Below are 23074 nucleotides of genomic sequence, written 5' to 3' on the forward strand. Positions count from 1 at the left end.
TTTAGAAAGATTTTATTTTACAAAATTATGGAAATTTAAACTATCTAATTTATTCTTTATCTTTCCAAAAATTTTATATAATATTTTCGCCTATTATATTTTTATTTTTCTATTTAAAGAATAGAAAAAAACGTATCAACCGGGATTTAAAGTTCATGTTGAAATGTGATAAGAGAGACAGAGCATGACTAAAAGTTATAATCCGATCCTTTCCTTTTTTTAATTTAAGTAATTTTGCACATGATTTCATTTCTTCAAAATTTTCAGATCACTTTTCTTGTTCCCTAGTTTATGCGGCAAAATCTATATTAAATTTGTTTGATCAGATTTGTTTACACTTCAAAAGGCGTCTGTTTAATTTATTAATTTCGTTCCTTTGAGTTTTTATAAAACGTAGTTTGAAACAAGACTATAACTCTGTAGTTTCACTTGTTAGTATAATTATGATTAATTCGCCATTTGCTTGGAACTGCTAGCATGAAACCGATACTAGTCCTATTTATGTAACAGTTTACAAGGTTACAAAACTACATAAAGTTACTATATCTCATCTGTAACGTAAATAGTGCGGGGCAAAAAGATTTAATTTAGATTTTCATAATACATTTTAAAAATAATTTAAAATATAAAATGTTTTAATTCTATAGTGTCATATGTTTTATAATTTAATGGCGGATAAGCTGTCTTTAATTTGTTAATAGGTTTTTTTTAAATTTAAAGTTTATCCGTCCTATAGGCACTAAAAGAGTCTTTTTCTACACTCGTCATTGTTTCGGCTAATCCACAATGGGAGCGGTGGTGTTCCCATTGTGGTAAAGAACGAGATCCGCAATCCATCAGTCCATGGAAATTTTTGAGTTGATTTGAACTTAAATTTGGATCTCCCATAGAAGCACGTTGGAACCGCTACCAAGGCTATCTGACCATTAAAACGAGAATTAGAATTCCAATTGCGGCCAATATGCAATGTCCTGATTCCTAAATGATTGCACCGTGGCTAACTCGATTAGTTATACAGTTTTTTGTCTCGTCTTTATGATGAATATACCGTAAATATTAAAAGAAATATAATTTCAAGAGTTTTTGATTCTAGAATCTCCTTAAGTATTTCGAGATACCTTTCGATAATGCTGAGAATCTTCAAAACTTTAGAAGATACTATTTGAGACATTTTATTACTATGTATTTATGTAGATGGACGGATGCCCCAGGCAATTAAGGGTCTACCTGTCGCACTAAGAGATTCAGGATAAAATCTGGACGCTTGTAAAAACCGTAGTAATTTTTTGAGTGCAGTCTATCCTGCACATGTCGGACACCTTCCTCACCACCCGGCATTACCCATTGTGGGCCTGGCCAAATCCATAATGGGTACTGTTAAAAAAAAACCATTTCAGCGTCCTCGGGGCGAGACAAGTTTTCAAAAAAGCTCACAATGGAACCTTTACTGAATTTAGTTTAACTGTATCTTTTCATAATCTTTAAGAGTTTTGGCTGTAAGTTGCTTATCACGCATTATTGACGCAGCCAGAGAAATCATACAGAAATGGTTAACTTAGTGTTCACATATCCAATTATACGAATATAAAGACAGAAAAGCAAATAACTAATCTGTATTCTTTTAGTTAATGTTTTTTGTAATTCGAATACTCGCTTCGAATTGCCGATAAACAAAAACTGTAATCTTATTCTTGTTTTGAATACAGAAAGTGATAATGTTTTCGTTGCTAAAGAAAAATTATAACGTTTGCACGAATATTTATTCCTTATTTAATTTCTTTTTTAAAAGACCCGACTGTATTATTAAAATTTAATATAATAATATAATAATCAACAATCAATTTTTATTGATTTAGATGAAAACTTAATGTTTTTTTTATCCTTAAAAATATTTAGAAACGTATCGTGCTACCAATTACGCATCGACTTGCCATACTACATTTTATCTGGCGAAAGAGCTGCGCGACCAGTTTCTTTCAATCTGGTTGACCTTTACTATAATCATGATTAAGTTTAGAATATTTCATTCTGTTTAAATAATCATTTTTCTTTTTATTATTTAGTTCGATTTTTTTAAAATAAAATTTACATGTAAAATTTTTACGAGGTCACAGTTAGATGGCGGCAATGTAGCAACCACAAAACAAAATGGCGGAGTAAAAATTATTTTTTTTTGTACTTACAAGTTAAACATATTTATGATGAATTATTTTAAATTAAACATTCCAATTTGTTTAAATCGAGACTTTTTGAATATTTATGTAATATTCTTTACTTATTTACTACTTTTAAGAGGTGAGTATCGATATTTTAATATATAACACGTGTCAAAACACCTGTTTATTGATACAGTTTAAGGAATAGGGAAGTATTGAATGTATTGTGGAAAATTGGCTTCTGACTACACATTAAATTCAATTACAATTTAAAACAATGTTTCCTATATAATCTCATTGTTTTCTCTGTTATTTACAAATATAATTTAAAATAACTTAATGTAAGATTGACTTAACACATTGGAAAATTCGTTTTTATTAATTAGGATGCATGTCACTGACTTACTACTTTATGCCAATAGATAAAAATATCTGCCTGTGATAACAATGCAATAAATTTCTTTAGAGGACATTTTATTATTTATTTCTAGATATGCACATAATTTATGTTATCAGATTAGGAAGTTTTTTGAATATTTTAGTTTCCATTAAAAAGTTTTTTAAAATATATAAATTTAAATGTAAGTTATTTTATTAAAGATACTTTTTTTTTATATCTTAAGAGTTTTCAGAAGAAAAAATAATAATTTGTATGATGAATTGAAAAACATACAATTACAAATATTTTAATAAATTTGCATGCCAAGTTGAATCATCCACATTTGTTAAAATAATAATTAAAATTGAAATATTTTAGTAATATTAATGTTTTGTGTGTAATTTGGAGAAATAAAAATGATTAAAAACTTTTTATTTGTCTGAATTACATGTTAAACATGAAGATCTAGTCTAAACATTTTGTTTATTAGGTTAATGTTACCTTAGGTAGCCAAGATGGCGGCTCATCTCTAATTCCAGCAAGGAAACAGTGGGACGCACGTTCTAACCTAACCTAACCTAACCTATTCTAATAAATTACCATAATTATTAGCAACCAAATTATTAGAATAGGTTAGGTTAGAACGTGTGTCCCACTGTTTCCTTGCTGGAATTAGAGACGAGCCGCCATCTTGGCTACCTAAGGTAATATTAACTGTTTATTATTATTATTTTAAAACAGTTCCATTTATTAAAGCTAAATAAATGGATATTTTATTCTTTATAAAGCTGATTTGACCACTTACAGAAACAAGGTCTAGTCTAGACAATGCATCATTCTGTATGTCTCCTAATCCTTCTCTAACTCCTAAAACTTCTAATCCATTGGTAAGTACAGTCAACTCACTACATAACAGGGTAATGGAGGGTTCACAGACTATGGTATTTTAAATTCCGTGGTAAATCATCAAATTATTTGAAAATAACTGTGCAATAATAGCACTCTATCAAAACATAGTAATATGTCAACAGTAACAATATCAAAACATAGTAATATGTCGTCAGGGAACTAAACAAAATAAAATGTATAGTATATAAAATGTAGCTCATTATCAATCACAAAGACTTTATTCATTTAAAATCTACACAATAGCATTTAAAAAAAAAATTACAATTACAGTAATTAATTGCACATTAATTTATGTTACATAGCTGTAAAAATTATAAAAAGTACAGTAGGCCTATATTGACCTAAAAATTTAACAACTAGACATGCACTATCATAAACAATATAGTGACTTTTGCACATGGATTCCTGCTATCACTGACCATGGTAAATCTGTCCCACTAAATTGGAAGTTGACAGTATTATTATTATTGTCAAAAGCCCATAGCTTAAACTAGGATAGAGGCAGGTCTAAACTATGGCCTATGTCTAGACTTTTTCTGTTATTAACCCATTATGTTAGAAAATCAAAGATTGACATACACTAAATACATTAAATATGGTATGTTATATGAATTCAATTGAAATCAAGCAATAATAAATTTAGAAATATAGTGGAATCTCGTTTTAACAGATCGTGGAACAACGGATTTGTCGGAATAACGCATTTTTTTCATCCAGGTTCCACCAAATCAATGTAATTTTACCTTCTTTTAGCAGATCCGTAACTCAGAATAATGGAATTTTTCTAGCTTCATCCATTGTAAACTTTGCATTTGTTTAACGTTTAGTTAATGTTTGGGTGTTTTTAGGAATTTATATGGTTTGATGATGAACTTGATACATCTGGGATATGTACAGTTGAAGAATTGTATGAAGAGAGCTAGTAGGCTGATGCAATTGAGAAGGAGCTACCTAGTAAACATTACAAATGCGGTGCCAAAATTTAGCGAGGCCACTGAATCTTTCCAAGTCATGAAGACCTTCCTAATGAGTTTCGTTGTAAACAAACAGGCTGTACACGATATTGCTAATATCGAGTTGTTACTATATTGAATAGGCAGAAAAGTGCCCCAAAACAAACCAAAATGGATGAGTTTTTTAACAAATCGTTAAATCAAGTAAACTGTTAATGATCATATGTAATTTACCTCTTTTTATACTTACAGTACATACAGTTTCCATCAGCTTTATCGTACACACGTAAGGCATAATATATTATCTTGTAACATACGTGTTTCTATCAAACAAAAAAATAGAGATCTCAACGGACTGAATGATTTCAAGTACAGGTATTTCTTATATGTAGGGGGTTAAATAATGGATATTTTCCTGGATATGCAGGAAATCCGTTCTTCTCCGTATAATGAATTCTTAGAATAACATGATTTTCTGTGGCCTGAGTGGTTCATTGAAATGAGATTTAACTGTATCATAACAATCATTCATTCTTCAATAAGATTTTTCTTGATTTATAATCTCAAATCTTTATCTGTTAGCTTCATTGATAATATAGATAATTGTCTACAAGAATTTGAAATTATGTTGACCACATTGAAATTTCGTACTTTTAATATTGTCATCATATTTAATTGTATTGTATTATTTTTATAGGATCTAATTTCCAGAAATGCCAGAGAAATTGTATTTTAAATTAAACACCAAAAAACCAAAACATTTTTTTTTGTTTTTATTTTTTGTTATTTATATCTGGCTGTTTGTGTTGTTAAATTTATATGTTTTGAATGTCATATACAAAAATGCTGCTAGGAGCTGCCAGATTAAATCTTTGAGGTTAATCCGAGAAAATAAACATACAAATCTGTCATCATACAGTTAGTTTTTAGTTATCTATCACAGATAAGTAACTTAATTTACATCATATTAATAAGCCATTTTTATGTTTTGAACAAATAAATTTTGAATTTAGAAAATATTTTATAAAAATCCTTGTTTATGTTTACAGTGTATAACATGGCATTCCTATAATATGGTTTCACTTTAACATGGTTTGAGAACATCCGCAGACAAAATGTTACAATTTTTAAGTGCAATCTCTGTTATTTGATTTTTTTTTTCTATTCAAACAAGCAAGCATGTTGTCTCATATTTTCCCATGGATTTTAGAATATTGAAATTTTCAATGTTGTTTCGTGTCTTTCACGTAGTTTTCTTTAATGAGAAGTGATTGTACAATTTTTCTTCTTCCTTGTCCTAGCTTCCTATTCTAGTTTAACTATAAACTAGGTGTTGCCATTGTTGGAGACAGTGCACCAAATGAATGCAAAAGACTGTTACTGTGCTTTGTTTTATAGATTAAATTAAAAGTTACTACATAAAAAGATTAAATTTTTAAAGTAGACAAGTTCAAGCAAAAGAAAATACAAGATTTTATGAAAAAACATAAAGAAAAATCAAGATATTGCTGATAATTGAGACTAAGGTCAACAGGAAAGCTCAGATGATGATGATATTTTGCCAAAAAAGAAAACATCCTCATTTAATGGTGTTTAGCAGTAAAGAAAAAATTAATATTAACATGCAATACTTTTTATTGTGATTGTTAGTTAATTATTGATTGCTTTAATAAACATATTTCTCTTAATTATGAAAAAGAATAGTACACTTTTGTTAACTTTTGGCACTTAAATCTATGTTTGTATTTCTTTGGTTTTTACAGCACGGATTTGCATAACATGGCACTTTTTGGAACCTAACTACTATGTTATATGGGGGTATTTATTTGTACTATTGAATGAACATTTTCTAATGTGGCTTCATTAATGATAGAGTTATCCGACCAACCCCAGTCCCCAATTAAGTCGGATAATTGATGCTCTACTGTAGTAATATACAAGTAGGAATCCATTGAGATAAAGTTTTATTCAAATAAAATACAATCAGTTAGTTCATATTAAAATTGTTATTCTAACAAAAATCATCAGCATAGCAAATGTTTTCTAGACTAGCTGTAGGTAATTTGCATTGGCCTGTTCCTGGTTCCATGAGACTTTTTTCAGTTTTGCATCCAGGTCTCAGGGTGGTAATTCTTAAGATTGACCAATTTTGACTGGTAAGGATTTGGGTAAATGATGTTGGTAGGGGTGACCTGCCTCATGCCAGTTACCTTGTGAATGAAACTTAGACCAATTACCAATTGGACATTCTAGTTTATTTCAGAATTTAACAAATATAGAAGAAATTGAATTGTCTTCAATTCCATCATATTGCAGAAATGACCTTTTATTAGAGGCAGTTAAAATGTTTACTGATGACATCATCAGTTAACTGTTTTACATAATTTTGCAGAGGTGTCCTCTAACAAAAGATTGTCTCTGCAAAGGAAGACTGTTTTGTTCCTGGTGAGTGGACATGATGCAATTAAATAGAGACCACTTGGTTTCTTCTTATTTTTTTAAATTGTGAAAATACTGTTTGCCATTTTAATTGAAGTATTTCAAGAAGTTTTGAAATTTATTTCAAAACTTCTTGAAATACAATATCCTTCCAAGGCAGACAAATCAGTTAGTTAAACTTGGCACTTGTTTGCAGTTGGCTTCACTATCATTGCCACTACCCTTTCTCTCTAGCTTATTGTCTGGCAGGTAAAACATGTGCAAGGTTGCACAGTTAATTATAGAGTCCAAATTATTTCTTGTTACACCACATTTTGAAAACACTAACTACGGATTTGTGTGCATATGGTGTTGGTTGCTCTTTCTTAATAAGATCAGTTCTGCAGGGCTAAAACTTCTGACCAATAGATACCATAAACAACAGATTGAGGGACAGATTGATTTGGGTTTAACTTCTATAATTTAAATAAGATTTGTTCAGGAACCCTAGAAATTGAATGATGTTTTTGGTAAAACAATACATCTGGAAATGATAGATCAAGATTTCACTGTAATCCTCAATACTGCTTTCTTATGTTAATAATTAACACAGAAAATTCATATCTGAATATTAACTTTTTTCATAATTGTAAGGAGTTAGATAAGAAGATGCATCCTATAGATCCATTATAGATCAAGGAGTAATTTTTTGCAGATAGGTTTGTTAATTTTGATTTTCTTTTCATTGATATAGTGATTGAATGTTTGAAGTATTATAATTTATGTTTCAAAGCATAATATGTACTTTTTTAAATCATCTGAAATCTTTTAATACTTTCAGATAGGCTAACTTTAGAGAACTATGCATATAAACAACAAATTTTATTTTAATTAATATTTATATATTTCAAAAAACAGTAATTTGAGAAGTGATTTTAAAAATTTATTTTAGAGATAAATATCTTTGAATTTTGTTTTTTAGAATGATATTTCTATTAAACCAGTTGATATTACTTAGAAAAAGAATTCCAGATCTGTTTTATGATTAAAAAATATATATTTAATTAAACAGATACTTTCAAAAGAAATAAATATAGTCAAATAATTCAGTCATAACATAGTTGAATGTCTTAATCTTGCTTCTGCATTGCTTTCATATCTTGTATATTTTCTCTTTTGTCTTTTACTATATCTCACAATACCAGTGACTGAATAGATAAAACCACTGAATACTGGTTTTTGGTTGTGAGTTTGCAATCAACCAACGAGCTTGGACTTTTATGGGCTTTCTTCATGAGTCTAACATCTGAATAGAGGCAAAGTTTTCCATGGCAGATCACCCATGTATCCCATCAATCCAATCCACATTATCAGTTTATACTAATTTTATTCTTAAAGAAATAAGTTTTGAAGTTGTAATTATTCATTTGATTTTATTTTATATAGAAGTAGCTTATAAATCATTTGCAATGCTAGCATAAGATTCCAGTTTATTATATTAAATTTTACATATTATTTTTCAATTTTCAGGAACAGATAGTTATGGTTTATACGAATCAGAAATTTTATGTTACAATTGCTCGTGGTTTCGAGAGCTACACAATCACATCTACAACATCGAAGAGCCCGTTCCCCCAGCAGATCTAGCTTGCAATAGTGATATATGCAGAATTAAAGAGGGTGTCTGTGTGAAAGATACAGTTAAAAATGAAGGAGGTATATTCTTATTTTTATATATTTATCTTACTTACGTATATTTCTATATTTTCATATTAAATTTATTGTTCAAATATGTAGGATTAATAACATCCATTTCTTGGTCTTGCGCCACTTCAAACGAGCCTGGTGGCTGCTATTCTCATGAAGGTGACGGCGGAATTCACAGAATATGCATCTGCAGCAACTGGCATTTTTGTAATGCTGAGAATTGTTTGTATAATTGTTATTGGTTAATTATACTTTGTTTAGTAATGACTTTGTTTTGTGAAAAGGCGACAGCTTTTATTATGATTTCTTGAAACAAAAAATATAGAATTTTACATAACATTTGTAAAAATGAATAAAAAAATATTCACATCTAAATGAAAAATCAGAAACTTCCAAATTCAATTATAAAATGAAATGGTGGCGGCATTAAAAATCAGTAAATTGTCATAGACTTTTTGTTATGAATAGTCTGTATTGGGAATAAGTGTGTGAAGCTACTAGTTTTAAACTGAATTAAAAGTTCTACATTGAATCCATTGCAGTTTCAACTGCATATATTGATAATTTTATGCATAATGAATGAAAACTTGCATATATTTTATTTTGAAATTGTTAAGTCTTTAAAGATTTCTTTTACATTCCATTTTTGCAGTAAATAGCAAAATTTACAATATTGTTATTTATTTTAATTAGCTTTTTACTCTAATAGTCTTTTTTCATATCCATTGTGTATGACTGGATCCACAATTGGATGCAAAGGCCTGAGTCTGACATATCAAGAGTAAACCACCCATGTAACTTTGGGCTTATCAGCTAGACTTGAACCTACGCTCTCCAGAACAACAGACTGATGCGGTTACTGTCTTTGGCCATCTGACTACTTTTGCTTCTCTTCTGATATAATGATTTTACTTTTGTCATAGTCTTAATGTAAAGGTTAAGGAATAGTTCATAAATCAAAATAGTTTATTTTCTAACAAAACTTTTAATTGAATTTGATTATTTAAATACTGTATTATAAATTATTTCTTTATTCACATAAATTTTATAGTAGTTTTTATCTTCTGCTCACTAATATATTTTAACATTCTGTCAAGTGACAGTACACTTTTTCCTACAAATGCTGAGGATTTTTCAAATCTGCTTCATAGATTTCTTCATGAAATTCATATTGAATTCTGAAATATTGTGCCTTATCATACAGTTTACACTTGCATCATTCTACAGTTCTAAAACTATTTCATTTAAAATGGTTGGTATAATAAATTATCAAGAAATGTATGTATTAATAGCAGTTTAAAAACCTATCCAATGTTTTTTATGTTTATTTTTAGGGTAATTAGACATATTTGGATTATTTTTTGTCTACATATACCTCTAAATATGTACAAAATATTGCTAGAATCTCATGATTTTTAAATTATTATTACAGTTTAGAACTAGAGACAGATAGAGCCATCATTTCAAATTTACAGCAATCATTTTGCAACACCATACCCTAGTAGCTCTGCTGGACCAAGTGTGGTTTAAAAAGAGAAGGATTGATAAAGTATTTCTGGTCATGAAACAAAGACTAACCAGAATAAGTATATAATTTCAATTAAAAAAACAGATGGTACATTCACAGTATAAAAATACAGGAGAAACTTTGTGTTTTTATATTGTGAATGTACTATCTGCCTTTTTAATTGAAATTATGTATAAATTTTTGAATTTTTTAGCTTATCATCTATGACTTTTTAAACTATTTTACATAATTTTGCAGAGGTATAGCCTATAATAAAAGGTTGTAGTGCAAAAAATCTGGCAATAGTTGACTTATATGACAATTAGAGCCAACTTATCCATCAAAGTCATAAGGTTAAAAAAGTAAGATTGAAATTATCAAGACAATCTTAACGTCAGAGATTAATTGTAATATTTTTCATGGTTTGGTTGTTATGAAGGTTTTAAATTTGCATTTACAATTCACAGAAATGTTTAATATATTTATACATTGTGAGAACTTTATTTTAGATGTGAAAACTGAAGTCATAAGTGATTAAATGTTTATTGATAACCATTTATATTAATGTATTATAGAGATATTTCAAAAGTCTACAAAAATTAAATTTAAACTTATTATATTAGATTTTTTAATAAGTTTAATCTTATTACAAATGTGATATTTTCCTCATAAGCTTATAATAATAATATATATATATATATAGAAAAAAATCTGAATTATTAAAATAGTATGTTTCTTTAATTACATATTATGTACTATTCATGTGATATGTCTTAATATTTTGGTAAAAGTGTAATTCTTTTTTAATTTAAAGAAATATAGTAAAAGTTTGTTAACCTGACACCTGTGTAGCCAGATTCTGGATGGTTTGTATTTTTTCAAAATTCCATAATTTGTGTATGATCCAAACATCATGGGGAATTGCCATACATTTTGTACTAGTTTATGCTGCTGTATTAACCAGTACATATAGTTTAATAGTATATATACAATTCACAAAAGTTACATGTGCTCAGTGTATGAGAAGCATGTTTTTAAGTTAATCTGGCACCCTGTGTAAAGTAGCAAATAACAGATTTCTACTGTAATATATTTTTATAGAAAATATTTACCTCATTGTTAAGTTAATCTTTTCTGTTTAATTTAAAATTTGTTGTTAAAAATATTCATAATTCACACTATTTTTGCAAAACAAAATTCATGTCAACATAGGATTAACATTATCTATTTTTGATATGGCTGAAATGTACCTAAAACATCTTTAATGTTTAATGTACTAATAACTTATTAACATGTAACCTTAGTGGTGATATGTGTATTTTAGAAAATTCAAATTATCTTAGCTCTAAGTTTAAACAAATGTTTTAAACACATTTAACTATAGCATTAAGCTGACAAAATTAGTTTAAAAAATTGCAAATTCCTAGTTGTTGTTGTTGTTCAAATTGTTGAAATATATAAATTCATTACATTGAACTAATATTATCATTGCCTGACATAATTAATACTCAAACATTAAACATACCATTGTATAAATATTTATTAAATTAAAAAAACTGTTATAAAAGAATGGTTATGAACCCATTATTAAAACACTTGAAATGATTAAAAAAATTTATTAAATGATTGTTTTATCATAAAATATAATGGCATGAATATAAAATGTCCAGTTGATTAACATTTGTGTAATTTTGTTTTTAAAATATTTTTATACAAATATTTTACTGGTCTTTGACATAAAGAATTCTTAGTAGTAAGTAGAAACATAGAAGAAATTTGATGTTTATATAATCTTTGTCTACTTTATCATTTTTTTAAGGTAATTTGATTATTGAAACTTTTTATAATAATAATAACTCAGTTGCTTTATTTTTTCATGCATGCAGCTATCAAACAACTGTTTAGATAATGTCCTAAGATTTATTAGAAGAAATCTTGAATATGATTATTATTTAAATCAGTGTTTTTCAACCTTTTTCATCTCACAGTACAATTGAACTTAACTTTAAATCACATGATTTTAATTATATGTTTGCAAACATTCTACAGGTATACCTCAAGTTACATCGTTCTCGATTATACATCATTTGTCAAAAAAGTATATGGGAAAATAAAAATCAAGTTTAAGTCATTTTATTCGACTTTACATCCGTCTGCCACAAATATTGAAGTCGTAATTTCACTAGAAAAGCATTAAAAGCACATAAAATCATATTAAAATATGTACATTTACAGTAAATGTTAATATAATCATCATAAATCCTAGAGAACGAAACACGAAAACATCTGTGTTTCTGTGTTGTCATCTTATTTAGTGGTCTTTAAGTGCTCATTATTGGCGTTTTCCACCGTAGTTCGACTTACGTCGTAACTACACAAGTAAATTCGACTTACGTCGCCTCTCCTGGAACCAATTACCGACATAAGGTGAGGTATACCTGTATTGCCACATTACTTGCCACTTAACCTAATTCTTTTTGTCTATTTTTTGTGAATTAAATAAAACAGTATTGTTGTTCCTTAAAACAGCAGCAGGTTATAACAATACCAGTAGTTATTTAAATTAATACTTTTCATTTACATAAGAAAAGCAATTAACATTAAATCTTGATTTGTATTTAAAAGTGGCATGATAATTGCCTTAAGAATCCTGCCTAATGTCCCAGCTATTTCTAAGTTAAAATAATTTGAACTAAATTTGGACAATTATAGATACATTTTTGATTCGTTTAAAATAAAATTTGCTTTAAAATAAACTCTGTTACGCGCACATAATTTTTCTTACAAATATACTACATATATAGTTTTGTAATATTGAAAGACTCATATGATCAATTTAAAGAGGTTTTAATTTTAAGATATACATTTCTTGTTCTTTGAGCTTCTTTTGAAAATAATTTGTTTTTAATAACCTTCAAAAATGTTTGTGGCACGCTGATTGAAAACCACTGATCTAAATCAATAAGATATTTTGTCAATAGTGTAGAGAAATTCTGTTATCTTCTGTATAATGTTATAATAATCCTACAATGGATTACCCATATATAAAGATGATTTTGTATATATTTTAAATGATGGCTTTTGGAAAATATGTAACATGCATCTTTAGTTTCATTTAAATCTGGTTTTTGTTTATTGGTCAGTTGAATTATAAAGCAATCTACTGTTATGCTGACTTTAAAAAATGTATAGATAATTATTAAAACTAATCTGTAACAGTATAACTGTGAAGAGAGAATATGTAATTTTATGTACAATGAATGTTATTTGTTTCATGCATTTGCAATTTATCACAATAAGTTTTCAATTTTTGATGTAGAAATGTAGATGTGATAAAGAATACAAATTTTACTGAATATTTATTTTTTGTAACTATTTTATACAAAAAAATAAAAACAAACTTTTATTTTTTTAATGATTTAACTTTTAAATGAATTATAACACACTAATAATGATTAAAACTGCATTTTTATTTGCTAAAGTTTGTACACCCATTGACCTTTTTCCTGGTGAAAACATTCAATGCCTCAAAAGACAACATACAAAAATAAATAACTCTGAAAAAGGCTAACTTATCTATTTTAAGTATATATGACCACGTTCGCATTTCTGCTACCGGGTCTTTGTACCACCAAGACATATAAAGTATTCGGTTTGTGGTAATTCCCTTCTCATATAACGACTATATTTAGCAGATAACGAACTGGAATCGGTTACACTACTATAGGATTGGTTGCATCGATGCCGACGATAAAATTACAACAAATACCAGAAGGCGGTCACTTCGACACTGGCGGTGTCAAAAATGCGGACATTGATGATGAAAATAATAACAAGTTACACAACTACGAGAACGTCGATTAGTTTCCGGCACCAAGAAGGATACGGCAAGTTATGCTAATACAATGTCAAGGATTGTATCGGTAAGGTTTTGAATTTATTTTACTCATTCCATTATTTTTTAAGTAAGATTAACATTAGAAATCAGTCAATTAACATATTTAATATCCTTCTTGGATCACTAAGATTATTAATTTCAATACAATACATAACTTTCAAATGTATAAACAGCCACATTTTTTTCCCTAATCTGTACAAAAATCAATACACCACGGAATGTAAGAATTACCAGTCCTCGATCACACAAGTTTTTGTTTTTGAATTTCACGAAAGCCTCTTTCGATACATACAAGCTTTCCATCTTCTAAGAAAATACCCAAGAGTGAGAATAAGCTTTTGTCAGCTTTCTCCAATTTTATTTTTGCAGTTAGTCAAATAAGTGTGTTTAGAAGAGTTGATAGAAAACTATTTATTTAATAATGTTCACAGGATTATATAATCTATAACTAACAATATGGTATTCAAAAGTGCTTTTCTGTACAATTTTGTATTTAAACTATAAAAGAAATTACTTTTATTTGGTATTTAAGCCAACAGAATAGTGTTCTTGAAGCCTTTTAATAACTTGCAACTGCTTCATTTCATATTTTAAAAGTAGAAGATATAAAGAAATAATAATAATAATATAGAATGTCCCAAAATTTCTGTTAAAAATATGTTAAGTTAAAACTTCAATACCCCAATGAATGGACTAAGAACAGATTGGAGATAATTCATATTATGGGAGCTAAAATGACCGAGTATCAGATTATTGAGTTATCAAAGCATTAATGGTCAGTTAGAACACTAGTTCCTTGCAGTTTTTGAATCTTTCATCCTAATTGGCTTATTTCGGTATGTGTGATAACACACACATCTAGTAAGCCAATAATTTATTTATTTTAATATTCTACATCACACATACCAATAGTTTATTTAAGTGATAAATCTTGTTGTTAGATGAATTATTTTGATTTTCCCAACGTCCCATAATGTCAGATTGGACTGATTGTTGATGCTTGTTAGATGCACCTGGTGAAAATTTCTACTAACTAAAGTTCAATAGTTTATAATTTTGCTCAAAAGTTTTGCAGTTGTTTATTAAATTTAATTATATCTGTATATTTTCTGTTACAAATGAACTTGTATTCTAAATATATAAAATTACTTGTCCTGACTGACTGATTGATTCATCATCACCCAGAGCAAACCACTGAACCTAAAGAGGTGAAATTTGGTACACAGTCAGGGTACGTCATGGAAACACACACTAAGAAGGGATTTTTCGAAATTCCCCTGCGAGGGTAGAGGGAGATTAAGGCTTAACATGAAGAACTGCTTCTACTGTACTATTTTAGATGCAATTTTTTGTTTTCAACTATGTTTAGTCTTCATTGAGTACTTAGATGTATTAAATTGATAACATTTCAGACATTGTTATAAATATTTTTATATATTTCGATTTTTTAGCCAAATGTTTGAACCATTTTAAATTCAAATTTGTTATTACATATTGGTTCGATTATAGAACGATTGTAAACATTCCAGAAAATTGATCAAATTGAAAATAGTTCATTTGATTCTCAACAATTCTCATCATTCTCAGTGGTAGGTGTTATATAACAATTACTATGAATATAAATGGCGTTTGCTTGCAAAATCCATGTAAGCAAAGTCACTGGTAACAGCTAGTTATTTTATAAAATCTTCAGAAATATGAATGATGAGTTTTACAGTAAAAAAAAAAAGAGCCAATGTATCAGATGCTTATATTCTTGTTGTGCCTAAAGATCAATGACTGCATCAGAAATTCTTTATTTAATTTTCATTGGGCATTTTGGCATATTTACAAAGTATGTGCCAAATGGGAATAAGTGAAATTTTTTGTCTGATACACTTCACAATAATATTTAACATTAAATACTTTGATGCCTATTACAATATACATAACATCTTCGAGTATCCCTGCTTGTCTGAAAAGGGCACATACTTTGTAAATATGTCAAAACACACAATGAAACTTAAATAAAGTATTTGATACTGTTGTGAATCTTCAGGCATGATAAAAATTAACAGTTCAACATGTTGAAAAAAATTAATCAAAGACAATAAAGGAGATCCACTCATTTTCCGTCAGTAGATTCAAACTTTTTTCAAGTCTTCAGTTAACTATAACTTTTTACTTTTTACTATTACAATGAGATCTAAACTTGTAATGTGTTAAAATGAAACATTTATTTTTATCATTATAAATTAAAAGTATCAATACCATTTTAATAGTAGACCACAAAGCCAACTATATAGTTTTAGCACCATTATCTGTTAAAATTAAAGGTGGTGCTAAACCGTAAACTACATATGTTATTGTTTTAAATTTTACATTCTTTCGAAATTGGTATGCAGAAGTCTCAAATGTTAAAATATTGATATTTATGTTTTATCTCCATTGGCATTGATCTGTATACATAATGGAGGGAGATAGAATTTTTCTTACTCATTTTCATTAGCCTAATTGCTGGGTTTTGAGGAGAAAAACAGAATTAGGTATATTTGTGGTGTACAGTATTCATTTCTACTCCTAATTTTTATAGTATGATATAAAATAAATATATGTTGGGAGGGGTAACAAAAATATTGCGAGATATAAACAGCCATATGGGACTGAGGGGACATATCTTTGAATGTATAGCACATACTTTATAAATAAGTAGGTCAGCTAGAGTACATAACTATATTTTGTGGAATTGATGATACAACACTTTATTCTAAAGTTTTGATGATACCTTTATGAAAAACAAACTGTTTCATACCATTCTGTACAAGCAAAGTTGCAAAGACAAAGTGGTGGAAAGCAATATCCAATTTGACAAAATGGAGTTCTGAACCATCATTAGATTCTTACCAGAAATTTGCCATGACAATAAAAACACCAAAGAATAATTCTCCCAGCTATCTCACTGTTAAAGAGTGGCTAAATAATTTTGACATTCAAGCATAGACCATCCGGGGTGACTAATTTCACTCTCAAAGTTGGAAACCATCAATCCTGATTCTTGAATACTGCCATTAGAATATATAGCTAGATGTCCAAAAAATGGTTTGGACACATCATCCACAGGAACTGGGGATGATGAATTCCTGTACATCAGACTCCATAAACAATATTAAATAGTCCATCTCAATAAACGGGATACCTTATCAATTTGGATTATCTGTTTGAGACTTGTCTTAGCATTAGGCCCTACATAACAGTTTCAATTTAAACAACACAACATAACATTTGAATGATTTTCAAATCTTGTAAGTTACAATTGGAAAACATTTAAACTGTTTTAACAGGTTAACTCAGAATAAATGAATAGTAGTGCATGCAAAAAAAGACCTTTTAATGCTTGCAGGGTGGGAAAATATCCAGTAATTTGAATATTTCGCTGCTCTTTACAATTTTTCATTCCCTTCATTCATTAATTTGAGTTAGCCAGATTTTAAAAGAATATTTTAGGACATTCTATATAACACATTAAAATTCTTTACTAGAAAAAAACTCAAGATTAAATCTTGTCATAAATAATTTAATATTGAGAATTTAATTAACTGCATAGTAAGAATGTAACCTTTTGCAACTGTTAAGAATACAAAGTAGCTAATAACTTGCATATTGTTTAATTTGTGGACAATTTTTTTAGAACACAGTGATGGCTCTATATATATATATATAGATATATTTCAGAAGCATACATAGTAAATATATTTGAAAATTTGACATAAATTTGGGATTTTAGAAATCTAAATATGCAACAATCTCGTTACAGTTTGAAAGAAAGCTTTTATTAATATGTGCACGATATGTACAAATATGTACACAATATACTGTGAGAGCACTCACTTTTTCTAACAAATAATATGATATGTTTGCAAACTCCAACAGTTTAAAAACCACTGGAATGTATTTTTTTTAAGTTTTGCTCTCTACGTTTTGTACTTTAATATTTTAAGTTCTCGATATGAAAAAATTATAGCCAATATTATACTATCATTACAAATTAATTAAATACCTTTTAAAATCTTTACATTACATGTGTTATTTTCGTCGAAACATTCCACTTGCATACGCGACAGCAGATCTCATCATTTTATTTACATTTTGAAAGATATTTTTACATTTCTAAGCCACTAGAATATATGGGGCATCACAGTAATTAGATTAGTACCTCACTTTTTATAATTACGAAACGAGATATTTTTATATGATGAGAACTGCCGACTTACAAAAAACAAATTATAAGTAAGATCACTTATTGAGAAAAACAATTTAATTGCAAACATATCGAATATTTCTTATAACAATTTTTATGCCTTTTTTTTCTTTAATAGATAAAGTTAGTTTTAATAATAATCTTATGGTAACAATATTATAACATAAGAATTATAATTTTAAAAGTAATAAAAGTTTTTAAAATATACATTACAGAATTATTTTAACACACATTTTCTTTGAATTTAAGATGCAATTTTCATGCTTCCAAGGCAAGCTTTGCAAATGCCCCATTGTATGTGAAATTAATAATGGAAATAGAAACTTATACTGTTATGCTTTTATAATTTACCTCTTGTGCCTATGTACTTTTAAGTACATAAAACCCTTCTTAAAGAATTTAAAAAAAAAAACTTATGAGCTGGCTAAGCAATGGCATTTTTAATATCACTATCTGGTCCTAGATGCATTATAATTAGAGTCCCATTATCTAGTCAAAATGGGAATGGTAGCAACTCGAATAAAATATCCAAATAATATGGAATTACACAGGCTCAGTAATGAAATGAACTAGTAAAATGTATCATTTATTCACCTTGAACGTAAAATATGAAGAAACTAAATTCTAATAGTAATTTATTTTTAGGACACCTATCTTGAATACTTTTTATTTTATTTTATGCCATATAAATAACCTAACAAACATAAAATATTTGTGGCCACAAGACAGAGAAAGCCAGATAATCAGGTCTTTATTAAATCATCCAATTTATTTTCTCAAAATCCTTTTCTAAAAATGAATTGCATCTTAAATTCAAAGTGATACAATAATTCATGATTTACTATAAATTATTTCTCATTTAATCATCACAACCAATATGTAACATTACATAATCTTTCTTGTACAGCATTAGAGGTCATCCATTACATATGTGTATAGTTTAAGGGGGGTTGTCATCATCATTGTACACAATGGAGAAAGAGAAAGGAACATTTGAGTTCTTGTCTATGTTTTCAGTAATATTAACTGTATACAAATTTGTTCTTATAAGCCTACTTACTAGTCATTGAATAAACTATTGGTTAGAAAATATTTGCAGAACTTTAAGTCATTTCTTCAATGCCAGGTGGATCTGTAAACTATTGTATAAGTAATTAAAGGGGATATGATTTGCCAAAAATAATATATTGTAAACAACAGAGAGGGGTCGAAAGTGACTCAAAAAACTGTACACACTGTTAATGGACAACCCCTTATTTTGAATTATTTATAATTCAAATACAAAATTTGTATATGGTATTGAGCTATTTGAATAATTCAATAGCATTTTCACAAAACATAAAATCTAGAAATTTTGAACTTTAAATACAATTTCTTGCATTTTTAAAAATCAATTCAAATGACGATAATTCCTTTCAGAAATAAAGTAAGCATACAAATAACATAAGTTTTAAATATGGAATAGGAAAAAATCAAATTTATAAATATATAAATTATTATGATGGTGGAGTTAAAAAAATAAATATAGAAGTATAATTGTATTAAAAAGCAAAACAAAGTTACTTTTAAATTTAATTTAGCAAATTAATTGATTTTAAAATTGAATGATAATGACGTGCAAATGTGGCAAAGATTTTAATCTGAAATGATATAGATAAATGGCAGCAAAGCAAAGTTTTACTTTAGGAGTAGCATTTTTTTGTTGCATTGCATAAGAAAATTAGTTTGGTTCAAGAATAAAATTAACATTTTTGCATAAATGAGTTTAAATTATTTAATTTCTTTCAAAATTTAAATTATAGATTAAAGACAACAAAAGTTAATCTATATTGACAGAAATGAATCTCTTTGCCATTGCACGATCTTCCCTTGCCAAATGCATTTGTGCAATCTCCAGACTTAAATCCCAAAATAATAGATATATTTAATCACAAAATGCATTCTTTATATCAGTTATCCCATCTAAATCATATGCAACTGTTTTATGACACTATATTTTAATAGGAACTTGAATTTTTTTAAAGGGTATTTTTAAAGGAAGTATGTTTGATAGGAAGTAAAGGTGTAATATTGGCACTTACAATAATTTAAAATTACTTACGAAATGCATACGATTTCAAATTCAAAGAATTTCATTATACAAAGTTAAATGGTTCCAAATCATGAATTTTTCATAAATTCATGCCAATGAAAATCAAATTTCTGACAAATTCGTTCCGAATTAATTTTTATAATTAAATCATCACATGCCTATGCATAATTTAAGCTTTGCAATTATAAACCCTTTAACTATTAGAAAATAGATTAAAGTAGTTTAGTTTAATGGCATATTGCAAAATATGAATAGATAAGTTTGATGAAAACTAATATTTTTACCATAAAAAGCATTAGCAAAAGGCATTATGTATTTTTCGTTGTATTGTTTAGAATCCTTATCTTACAATTAATCAAAAATCTTTAATACTGTTCATTAAAGAATTAATTTCATACTAAAATTCGACAAAATTTATTACTCAGTGAACTCTGCAAAATGTTTGCAAAATATGATAAAATTTGGCTTTAAAAAGTTCCTAAATCTTGTACATGTATTTGTGTATATATACATATATTATCGAAAATTTTAATAAAAATCTTTTCATGCATAAACGATGTTATTGGCAGTGAATTTCAACTATAAAAACAATGCTATATCATATTTGGTTATTGTTGGTAACTGGAAATATAGTGCTATATTATTATTATTATTAAATATAATTAATATACAGTATATATATGTGTATAGAAATCTGCATAAATGACATATTGCATGTATAGTTTTATAAAGTAGATTAATTAATGCCAGTTTCTGAATTAGAGATTATTACACAATAGGATACCAATTATCCAAACTGACCAGATGACCAAACTGTATTAGTGGTTTAGATAACTAATTTTCTATATAATCAAGCACAATTTTTACGATAAATTGAACATTAGAACCCATTTTGTATATTGAGCATAAGATGAAAATGGAAAGGTATCTAAATATTCTTGGCTCGGCAAAACTGTATAATTGTAATCGAGACTTGCCTGACAAGCTCCTCGGTCAAGAGTTGGCAAATGTAATGAAGCAGTCATTCTGATAACCAGTATTTGAATAATCGGCATCCTATCGTATCTGCAGGACGGTTCTATAGATGAGTCAGATTGTAAATTATTTATAAAATTCTTCTGTTTAGTATTTTTAATATTTGTAGAAAAGAAATCTGTATAATAATTATAAAACCTAATGCAGAATCTCTACATTGATATTTCTTTTCTTTAAATAAAAGGATTTATGTTAAAGTAGCAATTGATGAGCATTTTTTTTTCCCCTTAAATTATTATGGCAGTGTTTTTTTCTTATATTTTTCTTTTGCTTTTCATTAAAGGTACTAATGGCTTTATGAACCTATCAAACTTTTCAATACAGTACCTAAAAATTAAATGAAAAGCAATACATTTTTGAAAGCTTCAGATCAGTTAATTTAGTTTTAACAGGTGCTAAAATATCATCTTAGCAATTCCATCTCTCCATCCTTTCAAGTATCATATATATATATAGCTCAGGTTGGAAGATAAGACTGTATTTTTCTCTTTGACAAACTACTTTCTTGTCTTGTAACTAAAAAATATTGCTGTAGAATGAATTGTTTCTCACAATAAATTTCCTACATATTCACACACAAAAGTTTTTGTTTTGGATAATTTTGTTTATAAAGATTATTTAAAGAACAATCTCCTATGAAAAAAATTTATAGCTCATTTTCCTGAGTTATCCATTACCAATAGTTATCTTGATAACTACTATAAAGCTGCAAATATTGCTTGTTTTTAGCAATTATAATGATTAAAAAAATGTAATTTATCAATATTTCAGTTTTTGATATGTAATAAATATTTTCTACAGTTAGTAAATCATAATTTTAAACGTATATAAACTATAATCAATTATAAATACTGTTACTATTATTTGCATAATTTTATATTTCTCCATTGGGAGAAATATAACCTTTTCATTAATTCTACTTGATAACCTTTTCATTAATTCTACTTGATGAGAATAGCCAAATATATAACCTATCTCTTTCGAGAAACTACAAAAGTCATGTGCCAAACACCATTCTGTAATTTCAAAATATTTTTTCTTTACTTGAAAGCTTTATGAGAATCGATTTCATCTCGTAATTCATTGTTAATTTTTTAAACGTTTGGCAAATGTCTTTTGAGTGCAAATACTTTAACTGTATCACAATCTTAAATTCAAAATCACGAGAAGCCATAAATCAAGATGGCAGTGATATTTTACAGATACCGAAATTTACAAGCTGCACTAGCATAAATGTCATTATTTTATCATGTAAGCACAAAGATATGTGTGTATTTACGTGTAACGTGCAGACGAGTAATTTTTTTCATTTGTTTTGTTAAACGAAATAGACTAACCCTTCGCTGTGGGCGTTCTCGTAATGTCATCTGAACTTCTGCCTCTCGCTAAGAATGCAAATGATCAACATGGCAGAAATCAAACCAAATAATTGGACAAAGGCAAAAATTACACTAACGATACCGACAATGTACAGTCTTTCCATTAGCCAAATATGCATTTGTTGATAACACCCCTAATAAAATAAATATTAAAATATTAAAACAAAGAATTGAGACCGATATGAAGACTAAGAATGTATGACTTACACTTTTATGCCACTTATACACTTCTCCCTTTCTTCCACAGGAGGTAATGTTGCGAAATCTGTCAATGCAGCAAGAGTGAGGAACCCATTCCTTACCTGGCCAGGCAGCAACATTGTACCAATCACGATAACTAATTACACCACAACATTCAAACTAAACATGAGAGAGAAAGACTTGTTTAATAAACTTTACTTAAT

At 27.9% G+C, this 23074-nt stretch overlaps 1 long non-coding RNA gene across 1 annotated transcript; it reads left to right on the top strand.

The window, feature by feature from the left end:
* Positions 1-1970: 1970 nt before the first annotated feature.
* LOC136989764 (uncharacterized) lies at positions 1971-8789 on the top strand. Its single transcript, XR_010882954.1, has 3 exons — positions 1971-2295; positions 8346-8531; positions 8613-8789. It is a non-coding gene; the product is annotated as an uncharacterized lncRNA (long non-coding RNA).
* Positions 8790-23074: the final 14285 nt, after the last annotated feature.

Source organism: Centruroides vittatus, unplaced genomic scaffold, assembly GCF_030686945.1.
Source record: "Centruroides vittatus isolate TY-2023 unplaced genomic scaffold, ASM3068694v2 scaffold_769, whole genome shotgun sequence".
Classification (NCBI taxonomy): Eukaryota; Metazoa; Arthropoda; class Arachnida; order Scorpiones; family Buthidae; genus Centruroides; species Centruroides vittatus.